Genomic DNA, 21222 nt, shown 5'->3' on the forward strand with positions numbered 1-21222 from the left:
ACCCGTTATCTCACGGCGGTGCACCTCCCGACCTGGGTTTGGCCGTATTACATGAAAGAAAAGGTTAATCTCGATTGAGGCGCACTCGCAGGAGGGTTCTTAAAGGTCAGGGAAGATCTATGGCTGCTGCGTCACCTGACGCGTTTCGGGCTCCGCCCTTCTTCAGAGGTATGCTCATCTCAATTGGCCAGCATCACGAATTCCAGTTCATCCCCTCACTTATTTTACAGGAATACACTCAGGTGAGTTCTACTCCCTCAGCATTCTGGGACTGGAAGTCCTCCATTATGCCCATGTGGGCTGCTGGTCAGTTGTTGAAGCACAGTTTTTAAAAGAACACAGCATCCGATCATGTAATCTCCTCCGCTTGCCCTCCTGCTCCATATGCCACAGTTTCGCACTGCAGCGGACCCGTTATCTCACGGCGGTGCACCTCCCGACCTGGGTTTGGCCGTATTACATGAAAGAAAAGGTTACCCTCGATTGAGGCGCACTCGCAGGAGGGTTCTTAAAGGTCAGGGAAGATCTATGGCTGCTGCGTCACCTGACACGTTTCGGGCTCCGCCCTTCTTCAGATGTATGCTCATCTCAATTGGCCAGCATCACGAATTCCAGTTCATCCCCTCACTTATTTTACAGGAATACACTCAGGTGAGTTCTACTCCCTCAGCATTCTGGGACTGGAAGTCCTCCATTATGCCTATGTGGGCTGCTGGTCAGTTGTTGAAGCACAGTTTTTAAAAGAACACAGCATCCGATCATGTAATCTCCTCCGCTTGCCCTCCTGCTCCATATGCCACAGTTTCGCACTGCAGCGGACCCATTATCTCACGGCGGTGCACCTCCCGACCTGGGTTTGGCCGTATTACATGAAAGAAAAGGTTACCCTCGATTGAGGCGCACTCGCAGGAGGGTTCTTAAAGGTCAGGGAAGATCTATGGCTGCTGCGTCACCTGACGCGTTTCGGGCTCCGCCCTTCTTCAGAGGTATGATCATCTCAATTGGCCAGCATCACGAATTCCAGTTCATCCCCTCACTTATTTTACAGGAATACACTCAGGTGAGTTCTACTCCCTCAGCATTCTGGGACTGGAAGTCCTCCATTATGCCCATGTGGGCTGCTGGTCAGTTGTTGAAGCACAGTTTTTAAAAGAACACAGCATCCGATCATGTAATCTCCTCCGCTTGCCCTCCTGCTCCATATGCCACAGTTTCGCACTGCAGCGGACCCGTTATCTCACGGCGGTGCACCTCCCGACCTGGGTTTGGCCGTATTACATGAAAGAAAAGGTTACCCTCGATTGAGGCGCACTCGCAGGAGGGTTCTTAAAGGTCAGGGAAGATCTATGGCTGCTGCGTCACCTGACACGTTTCGGGCTCCGCCCTTCTTCAGAGGTATGCTCATCTCAATTGGCCAGCATCACGAATTCCAGTTCATCCCCTCACTTATTTTACAGGAATACACTCAGGTGAGTTCTACTCCCTCAGCATTCTGGGACTGGAAGTCCTCCATTATGCCTATGTGGGCTGCTGGTCAGTTGTTGAAGCACAGTTTCTAAAAGAACACAGCATCCGATCATGTAATCTCCTCCGCTTGCCCTCCTGCTCCATATGCCACAGTTTCGCACTGCAGCGGACCCATTATCTCACGGCGGTGCACCTCCCGACCTGGGTTTGGCCGTATTACATGAAAGAAAAGGTTACCCTCGATTGAGGCGCACTCGCAGGAGGGTTCTTAAAGGTCAGGGAAGATCTATGGCTGCTGCGTCACCTGACGCGTTTCGGGCTCCGCCCTTCTTCAGAGGTATGATCATCTCAATTGGCCAGCATCACGAATTCCAGTTCATCCCCTCACTTATTTTACAGGAATACACTCAGGTGAGTTCTACTCCCTCAGCATTCTGGGACTGGAAGTCCTCCATTATGCCCATGTGGGCTGCTGGTCAGTTGTTTAAGCACAGTTTTTAAAAGAACACAGCATCCGATCATGTAATCTCCTCCGCTTGCTCTCCTGCTCCATGTGCCACAGTTTCGCACTGCAGTGGACCCGTTATCTCACGGTGGTGCACCTCCCGACCTGGGTTTGGCCGTACTACATGAAAGAAAAGGTTAATCTCGATTGAGGCGCACTCGCAGGAGGGTTCTTAAAGGTCAGGGAAGATCTATGGCTGCTGCGTCACCTGACGCGTTTCGGGCTCCGCCCTTCTTCAGAGGTATGCTCATCTCAATTGGCCAGCATCACGAATTCCAGTTCATCCCCTCACTTATTTTACAGGAATACACTCAGGTGAGTTCTACTCCCTCAGCATTCTGGGACTGGAAGTCCTCCATTATGCCCATGTGGGCTGCTGGTCAGTTGTTGAAGCACAGTTTTTAAAAGAACACAGCATCCGATCATGTAATCTCCTCCGCTTGCCCTCCTGCTCCATATGCCACAGTTTCGCACTGCAGCGGACCCGTTATCTCACGGCGGTGCACCTCCCGACCTGGGTTTGGCCGTATTACATGAAAGAAAAGGTTACCCTCGATTGAGGCGCACTCGCAGGAGGGTTCTTAAAGGTCAGGGAAGATCTATGGCTGCTGCGTCACCTGACACGTTTCGGGCTCCGCCCTTCTTCAGAGGTATGCTCATCTCAATTGGCCAGCATCACGAATTCCAGTTCATCCCCTCACTTATTTTACAGGAATACACTCAGGTGAGTTCTACTCCCTCAGCATTCTGGGACTGGAAGTCCTCCATTATGCCTATGTGGGCTGCTGGTCAGTTGTTGAAGCACAGTTTTTAAAAGAACACAGCATCCGATCATGTAATCTCCTCCGCTTGCCCTCCTGCTCCATATGCCACAGTTTCGCACTGCAGCGGACCCATTATCTCACGGCGGTGCACCTCCCGACCTGGGTTTGGCCGTATTACATGAAAGAAAAGGTTACCCTCGATTGAGGCGCACTCGCAGGAGGGTTCTTAAAGGTCAGGGAAGATCTATGGCTGCTGCGTCACCTGACGCGTTTCGGGCTCCGCCCTTCTTCAGAGTATGCTCATCTCAATTGGCCAGCATCACGAATTCCAGTTCATCCCCTCACTTATTTTACAGCAATACACTCAGGTGAGTTCTACTCCCTCAGCATTCTGGGACTGGAAGTCCTCCATTATGCCTATGTGGGCTGCTGGTCAGTTGTTGAAGCACAGTTTTTAAAAGAACACAGCATCCGATCATGTAATCTCCTCCGCTTGCCCTCCTGCTCCATATGCAACAGTTTCGCACTGCAGCGGACCCGTTATCTCACGGCGGTGCACCTCCTGACCTGGGTTTGGCCGTATTACATTCCCCCTTTTCTTTCATGTAATATGGCCAAACCCAGGTCGGGAGGTGCACCGCCGTGAGATAACGGGTCCGCTGCAGTGCGAAACTGTGGTATATGGAGCAGGAGGGCAAGCGGAGGAGATTACATGATCGGATGCTGTGTTCTTTTAAAAACTGTGCTTCAACAACTGACCAGCAGCCCACATGGGCATAATGGAGGACTTCCAGTCCCAGAATGCTGAGGGAGTAGAACTCACCTGAGTGTATCCCTGTAAAATAAGTGAGGGGATGAACTGGAATTTGTGATGCTGGCCAATTGAGATGAGCATACCTCTGAAGAAGGGCGGAGCCCGAAATGCGTCAGGTGACGCAGCAGCCATAGATCTTCCCTGACCTTTAAGAACCCTCCTGCGAGTGCGCCTCAATCGAGGGTAACCTTTTCTTTCATGTAATACGGCCAAACCCAGGTCGGGAGGTGCACCGCTGTGAGATAACGGGTCCGCTGCAGTGCGAAACTGTTGCATATGGAGCAGGAGGGCAAGCGGAGGAGATTACATGATCGGATGCTGTGTTCTTTTAAAAACTGTGCTTCAACAACTGACCAGCAGCCCACATGGGCATAATGGAGGACTTCCAGTCCCAGAATGCTGAGGGAGTAGAACTCACCTGAGTGTATTCCTGTAAAATAAGTGAGGGGATGAACTGGAATTCGTGATGCTGGCCAATTGAGATGAGCATACCTCTGAAGAAGGGCGGAGCCCGAAACGCGTCAGGTGACGCAGCAGCCATAGATCTTCCCTGACCTTTAAGAACCCTCCTGCGAGTGCGCCTCAATCGAGGGTAACCTTTTCTTTCATGTAATATGGCCAAACCCAGGTCGGGAGGTGCACCGCCGTGAGATAACGGGTCCGCTGCAGTGCGAAACTGTGGCATATGGAGCAGGAGGGCAAGCGGAGGAGATTACATGATCGGATGCTGTGTTCTTTTAAAAACTGTGCTTCAACAACTGACCAGTAGCCCACATGGGCATAATGGAGGACTTCCAGTCCCAGAATGCTGAGGGAGTAGAACTCACCTGAGTGTATTCCTGTAAAATAAGTGAGGGGATGAACTGGAATTCGTGATGCTGGCCAATTGAGATGAGCATACCTCTGAAGAAGGGCGGAGCCCGAAACGCCTCAGGTGACGCAGCAGCCATAGATCTTCCCTGACCTTTAAGAACCCTCCTGCGAGTGCGCCTCAATCGAGGGTAACCTTTTCTTTCATGTAATACGGCCAAACCCAGGTCGGGAGGTGCACCGCAATGAGATAACGGGTCCGCTGCAGTGCAAAACTGTGGCATATGGAGCAGGAGGGCAAGCGGAGGAGATTACATGATCGGATGCTGTGTTCTTTTAAAAACTGTGCTTCAACTACTGACCAGCAGCCCACATGGGCATAATGGAGGACTTCCAGTCCCAGAATGCTGAGGGAGTAGAACTCACCTGAGTGTATTCCTGTAAAATAAGTGAGGGGATGAACTGGAATTCGTGATGCTGGCCAATTGAGATGAGCATACCTCTGAAGAAGGGCGGAGCCCGAAACGCGTCAGGTGACGCAGCAGCCATAGATCTTCCCTGACCTTTAAGAACCCTCCTGCGAGTGCGCCTCAATCGAGGGTAACCTTTTCTTTCATGTAATACGGCCAAACCCAGGTCGGGAGGTGCACCGCCGTGAGATAACGGGTCCGCTGCAGTGCAAAACTGTGGCATATGGAGCAGGAGGGCAAGCGGAGGAGATGACATGATCGGATGCTGTGTTCTTTTAAAAACTGTGCTTCAACAACTGACCAGCAGCCCACATGCGCATAATGGAGGACTTCCAGTCCCAGAATGCTGAGGGAGTAGAACTCACCTGAGTGTATTCCTGTAAAATAAGTGAGGGGATGAACTGGAATTCGTGATGCTGGCCAATTGAGATGAGCATACCTCTGAAGAAGGGCGGAGCTCGAAACGCGTCAGGTGATGCAGCAGCCATAGATCTTCCCTGACCTTTAAGAACCCTCCTGCGAGTGCGCCTCAATCGAGGGTAACCTTTTCTTTCATGTAATACGGCCAAACCCAGGTCGGGAGGTGCACCGCCGTGAGATAACGGGTCCGCTGCAGTGCAAAACTGTGGCATATGGAGCAGGAGGGCAAGCGGAGGAGATGACATGATCGGATGCTGTGTTCTTTTAAAAACTGTGCTTCAACAACTGACCAGCAGCCCACATGCGCATAATGGAGGACTTCCAGTCCCAGAATGCTGAGGGAGTAGAACTCACCTGAGTGTATTCCTGTAAAATAAGTGAGGGGATGAACTGGAATTCGTGATACTGGCCAATTGAGATGAGCATACCTCTGAAGAAGGGCGGAGCCCGAAACGCGTCGGGTGACGCAGCAGCCATAGATCTTCCCTGACCTTTAAGAACCCTCCTGCGAGTGCGCCTCAATCGAGGGTAACCTTTTCTTTCATATATATATATATATATTATCTACTGGCGGTCGCCAGTAGATAGTTATAGTTAGGACCGTGTTTCCATAGGAAATCCGCAACATTCTATTTGGAATAACTTTGGCGCCGGTTGACGAATCCTCGCGAAATTTTTAAAATAGGTGGGGCGCTCCGCTCCGCTCCTACCCTGAAAGTCTCGGGGGGATTCGTCAAGCGGGGGCTGAGAAAAAAGGGGGGTCCCAAAACGCGTTTTCCCCATGCATTTTCCCATAGGACCTTTAGTCCGAGCTACAGCCCGAACGGCTGAACAGAATTACTTGAAATTTGGCAGAGAGGTAGTCCTCAGGTCAGAGATGTGCCTTTTGCAGGTCTGGTGTAAATCTGTTCAGTAGGTCCTGAGAAAATAGCATTTAAATCAATATATATATCTGTAAGCGCGCTCCGTGCGCTTACGGTAAGCTTACCGTACGCGTACGGTGCCGTGCGCGAGCTCAATTCTGATTGGTGGTTACATGACTGTAAACACTCGAATCGGTCGAAATCAGAAAGTGTCGGCCGCCATTTTCTGTCTCTCGCACTGAAAAACAAAGGTGGATAACGTGAAAAGGGGGCAACGGAGAGAGTTGCAGACCCCCTAGCGTTTGTCAGGGCGTCCACGAAGGACCAAAAAGTACGAAAAATACATTTAATAATTTTTTTTTAAAAATCGCGGAGTGCGCGTACGGTAAGCTTACCGTACGCGCACGGCAAAAAAAGAAAAAATAAAAAAAAAAGAAATAACAATCACATTTATTAAATAAATTGAAGGACCCGCAAGGGAAAAAAAAAATTGTTACTGTGTAAAAAAAGGCGAGGCGCGCACGGTATGAACTGTGCAACGTGGGCGCTCGGTGCGCGAAGCGAACCGAGTGCCCACAGCGCGTGCATGGTGCGCAATGCGCACCATGCGCGCAGGGTGTGCGCACGGTGAAAAACCAGAAAAAAAAAAAACAAATAAATACATAACTTAGCATTTAAAAAACCGTACAAATTCACTGAAAAAACCATAGGTTTCACACACGTTATAGTTAGGAATTAGCATTTAAAAAACCTTGCAAATTCACTTAAAAAACCATAGGTTTCACACATGTTATAATTAGCTGTACATTTCACTCGTAAAAAACCAATGAAATTCCACGTTATAGTTAGATCAGGTAACAATAACTTGCGCGACCGCAATCCACAATGTGTCATTTCAGATGTCATCATTGATGTGATGAGTGATGTCACTGACCATGTCATGAGTGATGTAATATGTGACGTCATCAGCAGTTTATTGTGGGCGCGCAAGTTATAGTTACCTGATCTAACTATAACGTGGAATTTCATTGGTTTTTTACGAGTGAAATGTACAGCTAACTATAACATGTGTGAAACCTATGGTTTTTTAAGTGAATATATATATATATATGCACAAAAAAAGCCTTTAATCCACTCAAGGCACAGTATTACAGCTTTGAATTGGTAAAATACCAACCAAGCCAAACTGAAATGAATAAAAGCAGAGAACGCCTCCCATCGCTGAGACCAAGAAAACAACAAGCGAATCCAAATCGAGGCGAAATAGTAAATGAAGGGAAAGAAGGAAAGCAAATAGAAGAAACAATAAACAAGAGGCCACCAAGACGGCAGCAGAAGAAATTCTGGAAAAAATAGGGCCAACCAAGCCAGCAGCAACCAGTGATAAGACAGTGATCAATTTAACTGACATAGTTCTGAACACTGCAGAAAAACAGTTGCTCGCCTTGGGCTTATCCTTCTGCCCCGAAAGTTCATTTAATTACGCCAAATCGGTGTTGATATCTACAAGAGCGTTAGAAAACTCAAGCTCCTCAAATATTATGCACAATCTAACACATCTAAATTTGATAACGCTGAATCAAGGGTCAATATCAAAAAACAACTTACACAAGATGATCCCATGGAATCCACCAATAATCAAGAATCTCAAAACATATATATGATCTAATCCATGAGGAGGATGATTCAGGTAAAAACGCTATTGGCGCAACAGTCACAACTAAAACAAAATTGTGCCAGACACCATTCAAGCCACCATCCACGTTTCATCCACCTATGATGAAGGATACAATTGACATTTTTCAAGAACAAGTCACCAGTGGCTTAAAACATTTAAATATAGCCATATTTGAAGCAAAAAACAACACTGTCCAAAACAAAAAAGAGCTTCAACACCACCAACTTATGACGAAACTAAAAAACAATAAGGAAATAGTCATCAGAAATGCGGACAAGGGTGGTAACGTCGTATTGTGGAAAAGAGAGGATTATTTGACAGAGGCAATGAGCCAACTTAATGATAAATCTTGCTACTGTAACAGCAACAGAATGACTTACAGTTCAGTGCAAACAGCGTTCAAAATGAAATTGATGGGTTGGCGTGACACCGGTCTGATAACTACTGATGAATATAAATACTTATGGATTGCCAACCCAACCACTCCGATCATGTATTTTATCCCAAAAGTACATAAAAATGAAAGAAACCCCCAGGGAGGCCGATTATATCGGCTAGAAACAGTACTTTTGAAAATACTTCAATTTACGTAGACTTTTTCCTACAGGAACATGTCCATAAATTAGCCTCCTATATTAAAGATACTGAGGACTTTTTAGCCAAAATGATAAACTTTCCTTGACAAGATGACTACTTGTTGATTACCCTTGATGTGGCCTCACTGTATACTTCTATCAAACACAGGGATGGTTTAAGAGCTCTACAGTACTATTTGTCTAGGAGAGGGGTTCAATATTCTGATCATACCAAGATGATAGTCAACATGGTGGAAATGTGCTTAATGAATAATATCTTCATGTTCCAAAATACTATGTTTCAACAATTGCAAGGAGTAGCCATGGGAGCCAGCTTCTCCCCTAGCTACGCATGTTTACAGATGGGCAGGTGGGAGGAGCTGGTTCTCATGGACAAATATTTGGAAATTCTAAATAACCATGTCAAATGTTGGTGGAGATTTATTGATGACTTATTCTTGGTATGGCATGGTACAGAAGAAGAAGCAATCAAGTTTATTGACACAATCAACATCAATGATCTGAATCTTAGCTTCACTGCAAATATTAGCAAAACCAATGTAGTTTTTCTAGACGTTGAGCTCATTGTCAATCAGGGTAAATTGGATACCAAATTACATAGGAAACCTATGGCAGGAAATGCCATCCTTCATGCAAGTAGTGCACACCCAAAGCACTTAGTACAAAGCATTCCATATGGCGAGTTACTGTGTGTTAAACGCATATGCAGTAACAATAAAGACCTAGAATTAGTACAATTGGAATGCTTAACTAGATTCAAAGAAAGAGGATACAGCAATAGGTGTCTGGTTAAGGCATTTAATAAAAACAAACTTAAATCAAGGGAAATTCTGTTAAAACAAAAGATGCAAGAAGCTGAGCCTGATTTATTACCTAGCAGTTTTAGATTTATTTTGGAATTTAATCAACAAGAGTCAGCAGTACGTAAGATCATTAATAAAAATTAGTATCTGATTAAACAGGACCCAATAATTGGCAAAACAGTTCCCAAAAGACCCTCCATAACATATAGGAGGAATGTTTCAATGAAAGATACTTTGGTGGACAATGATCCCTGTGGCCCTCCAGTTAAGGGATCGTGGCTAACTCAAAGATTAGGGTTTTACAGATGTAAAACCTATAACGCTTGCCAGTATGGAGTGTCAACCACCGACTATTCGACCCCCTTCGGAGGACCGGATAGAAAAATTACAAAGGCCTTAAATTGTAAAACAGACCATGCGGTATATGTGCTGGAGTGTCCCTGCAAACTGAAATATATTGGCAGTACTATCTTACAGGGACACAAACGGATACTCCAGCACATACGGGTCATTAAAAATCATGATCAGGCTTATCCGGTGGCTCGTCACTTTCATGAACGACATGACAATGATCCAAAGGATCTTAAATATATCCTATTGGATTCAGTCCCGAAAAACAAAAGAGGATTGAACAGGGAAAAGATCCTCCGTATTCTGGAAATGAATTACATTTTAAATCTAGATACGAAGCAACCTAATGGATTAAATAGTTCAGAAGAACTACATGCCAGTTTATAACAACAAGACTTGTCAGCATTATTACCAAATACATTTTAATTACATTTTGACTTTATATAAAAACATTTTTTTTTTAAATATATGAAGTTTAAACAATTCTAAGTCCGACTGTGACTTAGACTTACTAAAAAATCATTCAGATATTTGATATTTAGTAAGACCAGCATGCTCGTTACAAACCTCCCTATATTTCATATTTTTTATCACCATTTTTTTATTTAGGCACTTAGCACTTTTTTTTAACAAACACTTGATTTTGCACTTAATTATTGGATACAAAAAAATAAATAAATAATTCTGTATGTAATCACATAGGACAAGACTTAGATTTCATTCCAAAGTTTAGACCTAGGCTTTTATTGAATAAGCACAATACCCATATAAATTGCCATAAGACAATTAAAAACGAGGTAGCTTTGGGTGGTTAAAAATATGATCAACATAAATTTCATATAATACAAAAAATGTAAGGATGATAGCATTCAGGCAGTAATAATGACCATGGATTTATCCTTACACACAGATTTTATGTATTTATTTAATTATATGGTTTTACATATTTAAATATGAAATACGTTTAACCACTGTTTAAGTTACTACATTGGCTATTTAATGAATGTATTTTTTACAGTTATTGTTTATTCATGTACATAAGCATTTAATTATTTATTTATTTATTTGCAAATTTGTACACAAAGGTATGTGCCCGAATGTGGTAAAAAGAACAATTTGAAATCAAGCTCTAAGACATTAAGTCTAATGTCAATATGAACTAATGTCAGTCCTATTTTTGTGACCAGTACTTGCTTTTATTTAGCACTGATGTCTTTAGGATCTAAACACGTGGTTTACACACACACAAAAAAAAAACAGGAAATAAGAAAAAAAGTGTAACCTTTAAAAAGCAATTCAAATGGTTGATGCGCGTCATGTGATCAAGTCCCCAGGGAGGGACGAAACGCGTAATAGCTGCCGTTTTGTTTGTGAGATGACTTGAATAAACAGAGCGGAATTTCAATAATTACGTGGTCCGTGCTCTTTTCGTCCGCTTACTGAAGGAGAGGTGTGGCGGTGGAAGAGTGTTTTGTACATACGCACAAAAGAAGCCTTTAATCCGCTCAAGGCACAGTATTACAGCTTTGAATTGGTAAAATACCAACCAAGCCAACCTGAAATGAATAAAAGCAACCCCTGACATGTTTTTCGCTATCATTATAGCTCTTCAGAGAGGTTTAGCCTGGAATCGTCAAGTAAATTGGTTGGGATACTTGTCAAATATGCAGAAACTGACCGTGCCAAATTACAAGCGCAGGTAGATGAACTGGAGATGGAAATAGGTAAACTGGAAGTGACAGAACAAATCAAAAAATTAAGGGAAGATATGTATGCACACTTGCAGAGAATGAAGACATTATTAAAAGACGCAAAGCGTTCAAATTTGAGAGCGACAAGGCGGACTACCAGAATGGACAGGTTTTCACATTCGCTCGCAAATATGACGCAGTCAAAGCAAGGAGAAATAAAAACCGAGCTTTTCAAAGAGATGCCAATGAGGCAGCCATGGCGTCAACCTCGGTATCAGATCTGAGCTCTGCGGCGGAAAGTGACCCTGAAGGTGAAACATCTGGGACACCAGGATTGGGGTTTATCAAATTATACCTTGCGCAGGAAGTAGACTGCTTGTGCCAAGATCGAACGGACACTCTGAGACCCAGAGGGCAGATTGGCCCAAAAACAAAAGAGACAACTACAAGTGCAGCAAAAGACGAAAATGCAGCAAACCAAGGAAAGCAAACCATCAAAAAATAAACTAGGGGAAGATGGAATCGTCAACAGAAGTAGAACAAACCCTAGACGCGAACTCAGTGGTAAATGTTACCAACATGGATATCACAATGGCAGAAAAACTAACACTGGATTTGGGACTATCGTATAGTCCAGTGATCAGCTTTAATTACGCGGACACCCACCTGGATATCTTTAGATTCGTAAGAAAATTAAAGCTCAATAAATTCCACATGCTTCAATCAAAGAAAAAGATTTCTGCACCAGAAACATCAATAAGCAGCCCCTCGCTCTTAACTGCAGGTGATATGAATTTGTTTCAGGAGCTCTGGTCACTGCAAAATGAACAGTCTGTAGATACTGCTGCTTTAAACCTAGAGCCCACTGGCTTCAATGACAGGATAAAAACCCCATTCAAGCCAAAGTCTATTTTCCAACCCATAATGCTGGCCCGTCACGGGATTGATAAACAAAATACTTGCTATATTCAGTTAATGAAAAAATTACAGAACAACAATAATATCATTGTGAGGCAATCTGACAAAGGCGGTAATGTTGTTCTGTGGCCGCGTAGACTGTATATGGAGGAGACGTTGCATCAACACACGGATACAGAGTGCTATAAGAAAAGCAATATACACATTGTCAAAGCAGCATGGAATGACTATTACTTGAAATTGCTGGCTTGGAAGAGCGGAGGACTGTTAAGCGAGGATGAATATCCCTTTTTTTTAAATGAACACTCAGTTATCCCTGCTCTGTACTTTATTCCAAAAATCCACAAGTGTGCTAGCAAACCCCCTAGTAGACCTATCATCTCTGCCATTAACAGTATTATGGAGAACACATCCAAGTATGTGGACTATTTCTTGCCAGACTGGGTCAGGGGTCTACCGTCATATATCCAAGATACATCGGATTTTCTTAGAAAAGTTGACAATATTGTATGGAGTCCAGATTTGCTTTTAATAACATTAGAAGTCACATCGCTCTATACGTCTATCCGGCACTGTGATGGACTCAAAGCTATTGAGTATTATTTGAATCTGAGACCTATGTGTCTTGCCATGCATAACATGTTACTATCAATGATATCCACATGTCTAGAGCAGAACTTTTTTCTGTTTGATAATCAAATGTATCAGCAGATTAGAGGTGTTGCCATGGGGTCTGCTTTTCCCCCAGCTATGCTTGTTTGCCTATGGAGCTGTGGGAGGAGCAGGTCCTCAGGGGTCAGCACAAGGATATAATGGATTAGCATGTAGTGACCTGGCTACGATACATAGACAATTTGTTTTTAATTTAGAGAGTATCCGAAACCAGTGCATTGCATTTTATACACCAGATCAATAACAACTGTTTCAACCTTCATTTCACCTAAAATATAAGTCCTCTGTGTATTTGTTGGATGTGGAGGTTTTTGTGGATCAGGGCACTATTTCTACCAGGTTGGTCAGGAAACCTGCTTCGGGCAATACAGTGCTGCATGCCAGTAGTCACCATCCGTGCCACTTGATACAGAGCATCCCCTACGGGGAGATGCTACATATCAAGCGCATTTGCAGCATTGAAAAAGATTGTAATCCTGCCCAGAATTTAAACAGACAAAGGTTTCTTCAAGGGGATATGCCTCTAACATCATAGACAGGGCGATTAACAAAACTAAAATTCTGTCCAGAAATGAGGCCCTTGCTTTGAAATCTAGTCAGGTAGAAATCAGCACAGATATATCACAGCAACAACCCAGGATTATACTTACCTACAATAGACAGCACCAGGCGCTCAGAAAGATCTTAAATCGAAATTGGAGTCTGGTGCAGGGTAACCCAATCCTGGGCAAACCTCTACCTGCTAAGCCTGTTCTGACCTTTAGAAAATCAAGGTCAATGAGAAGCAGTTTGGTCAGAAGTAGTCCGGGACTTAAACCACCCTCCAACTGGCTTACAATGTGCAAAGGCTTTAAAAAATGTCCAAACTGTAAAGCATGCAAATTTGCATGGAACAAGACTCATTACAATATCCCTTTCAAGTCAGATCCAATAGCTATTAACAAAAGACTGACTTGTAAAATAGAATTTGCAGTTTATGTGCTGGAGTGTCCCTGTGGGTTGAGATATATCGGCAGCACAAAGCTGCCAGCTCACAAGCGGATACTCCAGCACATTAGGGCTATCAACAATAAAGACCAAGCCTACCCTGTAGCCAGGCACTTTGAGGACATCATGCGAGCAACCCTGCACATTTGCAGTATTTTGTATTAGACACAATTCCCCCCCTTAAAAGAGGAGGAACCGAGAAGCCAAATTGCGCCTCTTGGAAACAAGATATATATTAGAGCTTGACACCAAGACTCCATCAGGGTTCAACGCCAGTGAAGATTTCTATACATGTTTATGAAAATAATTTTCCAGGGATACTAGGTAACATCTTTATTAATTAGAATTTGTTCCATCTTATTCTACTATTTATATGAGAGATTTCAAGTCCTCCTTGTTCAGTAACAATCTTTTTTTAAGTATTTAATTTACACTCCCACTATTTATTTGCACTGATTATGGGTCAACAGGGTGACTCACATATGTTGATCAAAATTGAGACTGAGGTGATAACAATGATATATAACTTTGTCTCAGCCCACTTGGGCATGATTCCAACTACGTTTAACAGCAAGGAGTGAAACATCATGACACAGTAAGATTGTACCAATATTTAGGTTCATGTAGTTGGACTTGTACAATATAACAATGCAACAATGACAATGGTATTTAATCTTCTGATGCAATTTGGTAAAGTAATTTTTGGCATTTTTAGCTTTTTACAACTCCAACTTTGGTGTGTTTTAACAGATTATGAACAAAAAGAACCGTACGGCTGACCAATGTTGAGCACATCAAATCCAAAATCAATATACAAATTCTCAGTAGGTGCAAGAACACGTCCAGAGCGAGCCGTACTTATGCTCTACTGGAAACCAGATATACAAACTTTTTTACAAAAGGACGGTGCACCAAAGAAAAGTCTTTTCAAATACTCCAATTGTTGTTCTTTTATTCTTAGTCAACTTTATAAATATATGGACAAAAAATGCTTGCATATAAAAAACGTACATGGTATTAAAATTCATGGTATAAACAATGCATGGTTTTAAGACAGTAGAAAAGGAATTTAACATCTGTTAAAACACACTTTTTTACAAAAGGACGCTGCACCAAAGAAAAGTCTTTTCAAATACTCCAATTGTTGTTCTTTTATTCTTAGTCAACTTTTAGAGATATCAGACTCAGCCAACGCGTTTCGTTCTTTACGAACTTCGTCAGGGCTGTGAATAAATACAAATACAAACATATATATGTATAAAAACACATTGTGTTTTTATACATATATATGTTTGTATTTGTATTTTTTCACAGCCCTGACGAAGTTCGTAAAGAACGAAACGCGTTGGCTGAGTCTGATATCTCTAAAAGTTGACTAAGAATAAAAGAACAACAATTGGAGTATTTGAAAAGACTTTTCTTTGGTGCACCGTCCTTTTGTAAAAAAGTGTGTTTTAACAGATGTTAAATTCCTTTTCTACTGTCTTAAAACCATGCATTGTTTATACCATGAATTTTAATACCATGTACGTTTTTTATATGCAAGCATTTTTTGTCCATATATTTATACATTTATGTATTTATTACGATATTTATTTGAATGCATATTTGCACTTTGTGAACCTCTTGCTTAAATGGAACTGAGTAACTCTTCCATTTTTATGCATTGGTCACCTCAGCTGATCACGCAACTCCCTGCACTGTCAATTTAAATGTTGATCAGTTTTAAAGCAAAGCGTCATGTGATCAAGGTCCGAATGGGTGTTGAAACGCGTTATGGTGGACATGCCGGGCATTTAATAAACACATAGTGAATTGCACCAAGAACCTTGGGTCCGCTTTTCATCTTTCCGTGAAGGATTGGGAGCAGCTGAACAGCTGTTGCTGAGGCGAATCCTACGATATATATATATATATATATATATATATATATATATATATATATATATATATATATATATATATATATATATATATATTCACTGAAAAAACCATAGGTTTCACACATGTTATAGTTAGCGGAAATTTTACTGATAAAAAACCAATGAAATTCCCCCGTTATAGTTAGTGGAGGAAACTATAACTCACGCGACCGCAATCCTCTGCTGATGCTAATACTGTATTTAGACACTTATTTGCCCATGTCTTCTTCCATACATTTTTAGCTATACATATATTACAAATATTTTTTTTTCATAAAGACACATATGTCATCAGCAGAAGATTGCGGTCGCGTGAGTTATAGTTTCCTGCACTAACTATAACGGGGGAATTTCATTGGTTTTTTATCAGTAAAATTTCCGCTAACTATAACATGTGTGAAACCTATGGTTTTTTCAGTGAATTTGCAAGGTTTTTTAAATGCTAATTCCTAACTATAACGTGTGTGAAACCTATGGTTTTTTCAGTGAATTTGTACGGTTTTTTAAATGCTAAGTTACTTTACGCCATTCGTGGCGTGCGCGCCCACTTAACGCAGTTCGTTCCGTGCGCGCACGGTGCGCTTCGCGCACCGTGCGCGCACAGTGAGCACGCGGTGCGCTTCGCGCACCACGCGCCCACTTTACGCAGTTAGTGCCGTGCACGCACGGTGGACACGCGGTGCGCTACGCGCACCGCGTGCCCACGTTACGCTAGATGGGCCATGTACGCACGATGCGCTTCGCGCACCGTGCGCACATGGAGGACATATGATGCGCTTCGTTGTGAAAGGTTAAATTTTATTTTTTTTAAGTGTTGATAAGCCATGCACAAATGGTGACCTTCGGGCACCGTTTGCACACGGGGTAGGGAGGGTTTGGATAATTTTTTTTTTTCAATAATTTTTTACCGTACGCGTACGGTAAGCGTAATCGGCGAAATTAACGAAAAAATTAAAATTGCGTTTTTGGCCTTGGGGGATCTTTGGGGACTCCCTCTACATGGCTAGGTGCTTTTGAGCTGGCTAAACAACTCCTTTACATGTTTTTGCCCTTTGTTTTGTAATCCACACTCTGAGTGCGAGAGAGAAAATGGAGGCCGACGCTTCCTGGTTTCGACCGATTCGAATGTTTACTAAGATCTACCAGCCAATCAGAATCGCGCTCGCGCACGTCACCGTACGCGTACGGTAAGCGCACCGTAAGCGCACCGTAAGCTGGCTCAGATATATATATTGATTTAAATGCTATTTTCTCAGAATCTACTGAACAGATTTACACCAAACCTACAAAAGGCACTTCCTTGACCTGAGGACTACCTCTCTGCCAAATTTCTAGTAATTCTGTTCAGCCGTTCAGGCTGTAGCTGTGTCTAAAGGTCCTATGGAAAAATGCATGGGAAAAACGCGTTTTGGGACCCCCCTTTTATCTCAGCCCCCGCTTGACGAATCCCCCCGAGACTTTCAGGGTAGGAGCGGAGCATAGCGCCCCACCTATTTTGAAAAATTCACGAGGATTCGTCAACCGGCGCCAAAGTTATTCAAAATAGAATGTTGCGGATTTCCTATGGAAACGTGGTCCTAACTATAACTACCTACTGGCGACCGCCAGTAGGTAATATATATATATATATATATATCGAAAAGTTCCAACTCCCACTACTTCCGACCTCCACACAGCGGCGGCGAAGAAGGAGACTCAGACCCCGCTGAACTTCAGGTAAAGTATTTATTACGGTTTACAACCCACGCACGACGCGTTTCGGGCTTCAAGAGCCCTTGATCACATATATATATCTATATATCATGAAGACACGTCTCAAACTTTTTTGTTGTGGAAAAGACAAAGCAAACCCAAAATTTGCAGTGCTTCTTTTTCTTTATTGTGAGCCCAGCACCACCGTCATTACGCATTTCGATCCTTGTGGGACCTTGATCACATGACACGTTACTAGGTACACTCACCACATTTAAAGTGACAATGCCTAATTGAATCAGCACTTCCTTATAGACATGGAGGACATACATTGTAGTAAGGTGTGACAACATGTTATAAACAAAGCAGCTCTTGAGTTTCAGATTATGTGCAAATAGACACAAAGTAATGAGAAATATAAATATATAAATATCAGTATAACTAAGATTCATTGTTAAACCTGGAAATAATACCAGATGAAACCAACCCTTAAAAAAACGAAATAATGCGTTAAAAGGGATTTAGCAACTAAGATGCCACATATAAATAATCAATTATAAATATATGTACAATTGTTGATAAAATGCATAAGCCTTAAAAGTAAAAATATTAACCTTTTGCATCTTATTTTGATGTGGCAGCATTAAACATCTCAGCATCAGATATCAGATTGCACAATAATAAACTATAAACAATGTTTCAGTTCCATAAATTAACATCACACAATCAACTTATGTAGAGCCCAAGTGGGCAATAATTCAAGTCTTAGATTAAAGTGCTGGTGCATACAGAGTGTCACATTAAAAATCCCTTAAAAAACCCTAATGTGCAAAAATTAAAATAACATATTAAATAAATAAATCTAAAAACATTTCAAAGGGTAGCAGCAGCATGATAATATGGGTACTTATCTATTTTGCAAATGAGGAAATTACATTTTACAGATGCGTTTAAAAATCCTCACTGGAATTTAACCCATTAGATGTTTTTGAATCCATATCTAAAATGTATTTCGTTTCCAGTTTTCTCAAGAGGTTATCTCAATCCCCACCTCTTCTCAATGGTGGAATCGAATCAACCACATAGTAACTTAACTCAGTTGATTTATTAGCATGTAATTCATTGAAGTGTCGAGCTACCGGATACGACGTATCCCCATTATTGATTGCCCGTATGTGCTGGAGTATCCTCTTGTGGACCTGCAACCTCGTGCTGCCCACATAGCGCAGGCCACAAGGACACTCCAGCACATACACCGCAAACTGAGTTTTACAGGTAAGCTTTTTATCAATATTGATAGGCTTACTCTTAAATGGTGTAGTATAGTCTGTCTTGCTAACTCCATGTTTACATGCTTTACAGACTGCACACTTGATAAAACCAGGACTCGATGTCAACCAGTTTGTATTCTGTGATACCTCAGGACTGCTAGTGACTAACGTATCACCCATTGTGCGGGCTCTTCTAAATGTTAGATATGGGGACCTTGTTAGTCTGTCGCCTAGCACCGGATCATTTTTCACTAATTCCCAGTTCTTATTGAAAATCTTTCTGATAGTTTGATGTTGATTACTGTAAGTCAATATGAGTCTTGTAGGCTGTACTATCTCTAACAGGTTGTCGTTGGAAGTTTTACTAGCCAGTGCCTTAGATCTGCCCTGCTCATTAACCTTAGCCATAGCTTTGTCAACTACTCTAGGGATATAACCTCGTGTTATAAATCTTGTATGGCACTCAGTCTGTGCTCTAATGCAGTCCTCTTCTGTGCTAATTCGCAGCATTTCCCCAAATGGGATGCTGCGAATCAAATGTGCTGGATGATGGCTTGAGGCATGCAACAGCGAATTGCCTGCCGTCGCCTTCCTATGCAGTCTAGTGTGCAGCTGTGAATTTTTTATGAAAATTTCAACATCCAAAAAGCAGATTGACTCACGGCTCAACTGACCTGTAAATTTCAAGTTTAGATTATTATCATTGATTTGCTCAATAAATTGCTGGGCCCCAAACTCCGAGCCCTTCCAAATAATGAGCAAGTCATCTATGTATCTATACCAACGAACTATGTGGTTGTTCATAATCGCCTCATAGACTGGCCTGAGGACCTGTTCCTCCCACAGCCCCATATGCAAACAAGCATAGCTAGGGGAGAAACAGGCCCCCATAGCCACGCCCCTAACCTGCTGGTACACTTGTTTTTGGAACAAAAAGTAATTGTTCTCCAGACACATAGTTATGATGGCCAATAAATCTATATATGCGCACAAAAGAAGCCTTTTATCCGCTCGAGGCTCAGTATTACAGCTTGAATTGGTAAAATACCAACCAAGCCAACCTGAAATGAATAAAAGCAACCCCTGACATGTGTTTCGTTATCATTATAGCTCTTCAGATAGGTTTAGCTTTGTCCAGACACCAGGGAGGACCCAGTATAAGTCAAAACAATACCCTTTCAAGCATAGACTGATGCATAAGTTATATGAATGGCATTGTGCTAATCCTATGCTTGAACAATTTGATAGATAGGCAAACAATTGAGGTGAGCAAATTCAGAATATCACTGGTGTTGTAGGATGCTCTAAACAGGAGCTGCTCTCCACCTAAACATGGGAATTACCAAGAGTCCTCTGCTTCTTTTTTGCATAATTTACCCCTTTCAGAGAACCACCGGGGCATGCAGGGGTTACTGGGCTCAACTGTGGGTTGAGGCCTTTTACTCCTGATGTGCCTGTCCCCTACCTACTATGGATCCTGAGCAAATAGGCCAAGTACCCCTTCTGTACTAGACTCGCTGTGGGAGACGTGAATGACCAGTCTATGGCTCCCTCGAGGGGAGGTGTGGATACAGAATAGTGGACACAGCTGATAACTCAAAAAGCATACAGCAGCACCAATTAATGCCCTGCCAAATACTACTTTCATAACCAAAAGCGATATTTTATTTCAAACTATATTCAGTCAAAGGAAGGTTACTGCACTCACAGACAGCAATACATTTCCCCCTTGAGGTCAGGGCTCTAGTGTTTCATTGGTAAGTCCATTTCTCACCCATTCCTCATAATGTGATTGGGGTTATTCCCCATTCACAGCCATTTTATGCTGCTCCATTTGTGAGGGAGCAATATGTGTTTTGTTTCCCTGCCTGCATTAGTGCAGGCAGGGAAACAGAACACAAGTCTGATCTTAGCCGTGGGAGGATTTCTAAATCTACCGCTGGTTGGGAGCAGACTTAGGGCCTGATTTAGATCTTGGTGGATGGGTTACTCCGTCACAATGGTAACGGATATACTGTCCACTGAAATATAAATCCCATAGGATATATTGGGATTTATATTTCGGTGGATGCGATATCCGTCACCATTGTGATGGAGTAACCCATCCGCCGAGATATAAATGAGGCCGTTAGGGTTTGCACCTGTTTTGTGGGAGATTTAAAAAAGGCTGCTGCCAGACTCAAGCAAATGCATGTTTTCCTGCCCGTGCCGGAGCAGACAGGGAAATTACTGTGACCCAGGGTTGGGCTTCCCAGGACCCAGTAACTGAGCCGGCCCCAGGGATGGGGCCTCCAGGGCCTTTAAAGGCGCAGGGTGGAAGGGCCACGCTGTCCCTTCCATTTAAAGGTTTTGTGGGGATGGGGTCCATGGGGTCTCTTTAAGATTCAGGAAGGGGGTAAATGGGTGCCCCCTCCCCTTTAATATACATTACGGCCCTCGGAGATGGGGTCCCCGAGGCTTAATTATGCTCTGGGGTGCATTCCCCTCCCTTCATTATAATATTTGGCCCCAGGGGATGGGGTCCCTGG

This window comes from Triturus cristatus, chromosome 7, assembly GCF_964204655.1.
Source record: "Triturus cristatus chromosome 7, aTriCri1.1, whole genome shotgun sequence".
NCBI classification, from domain to species: domain Eukaryota; kingdom Metazoa; phylum Chordata; class Amphibia; order Caudata; family Salamandridae; genus Triturus; species Triturus cristatus.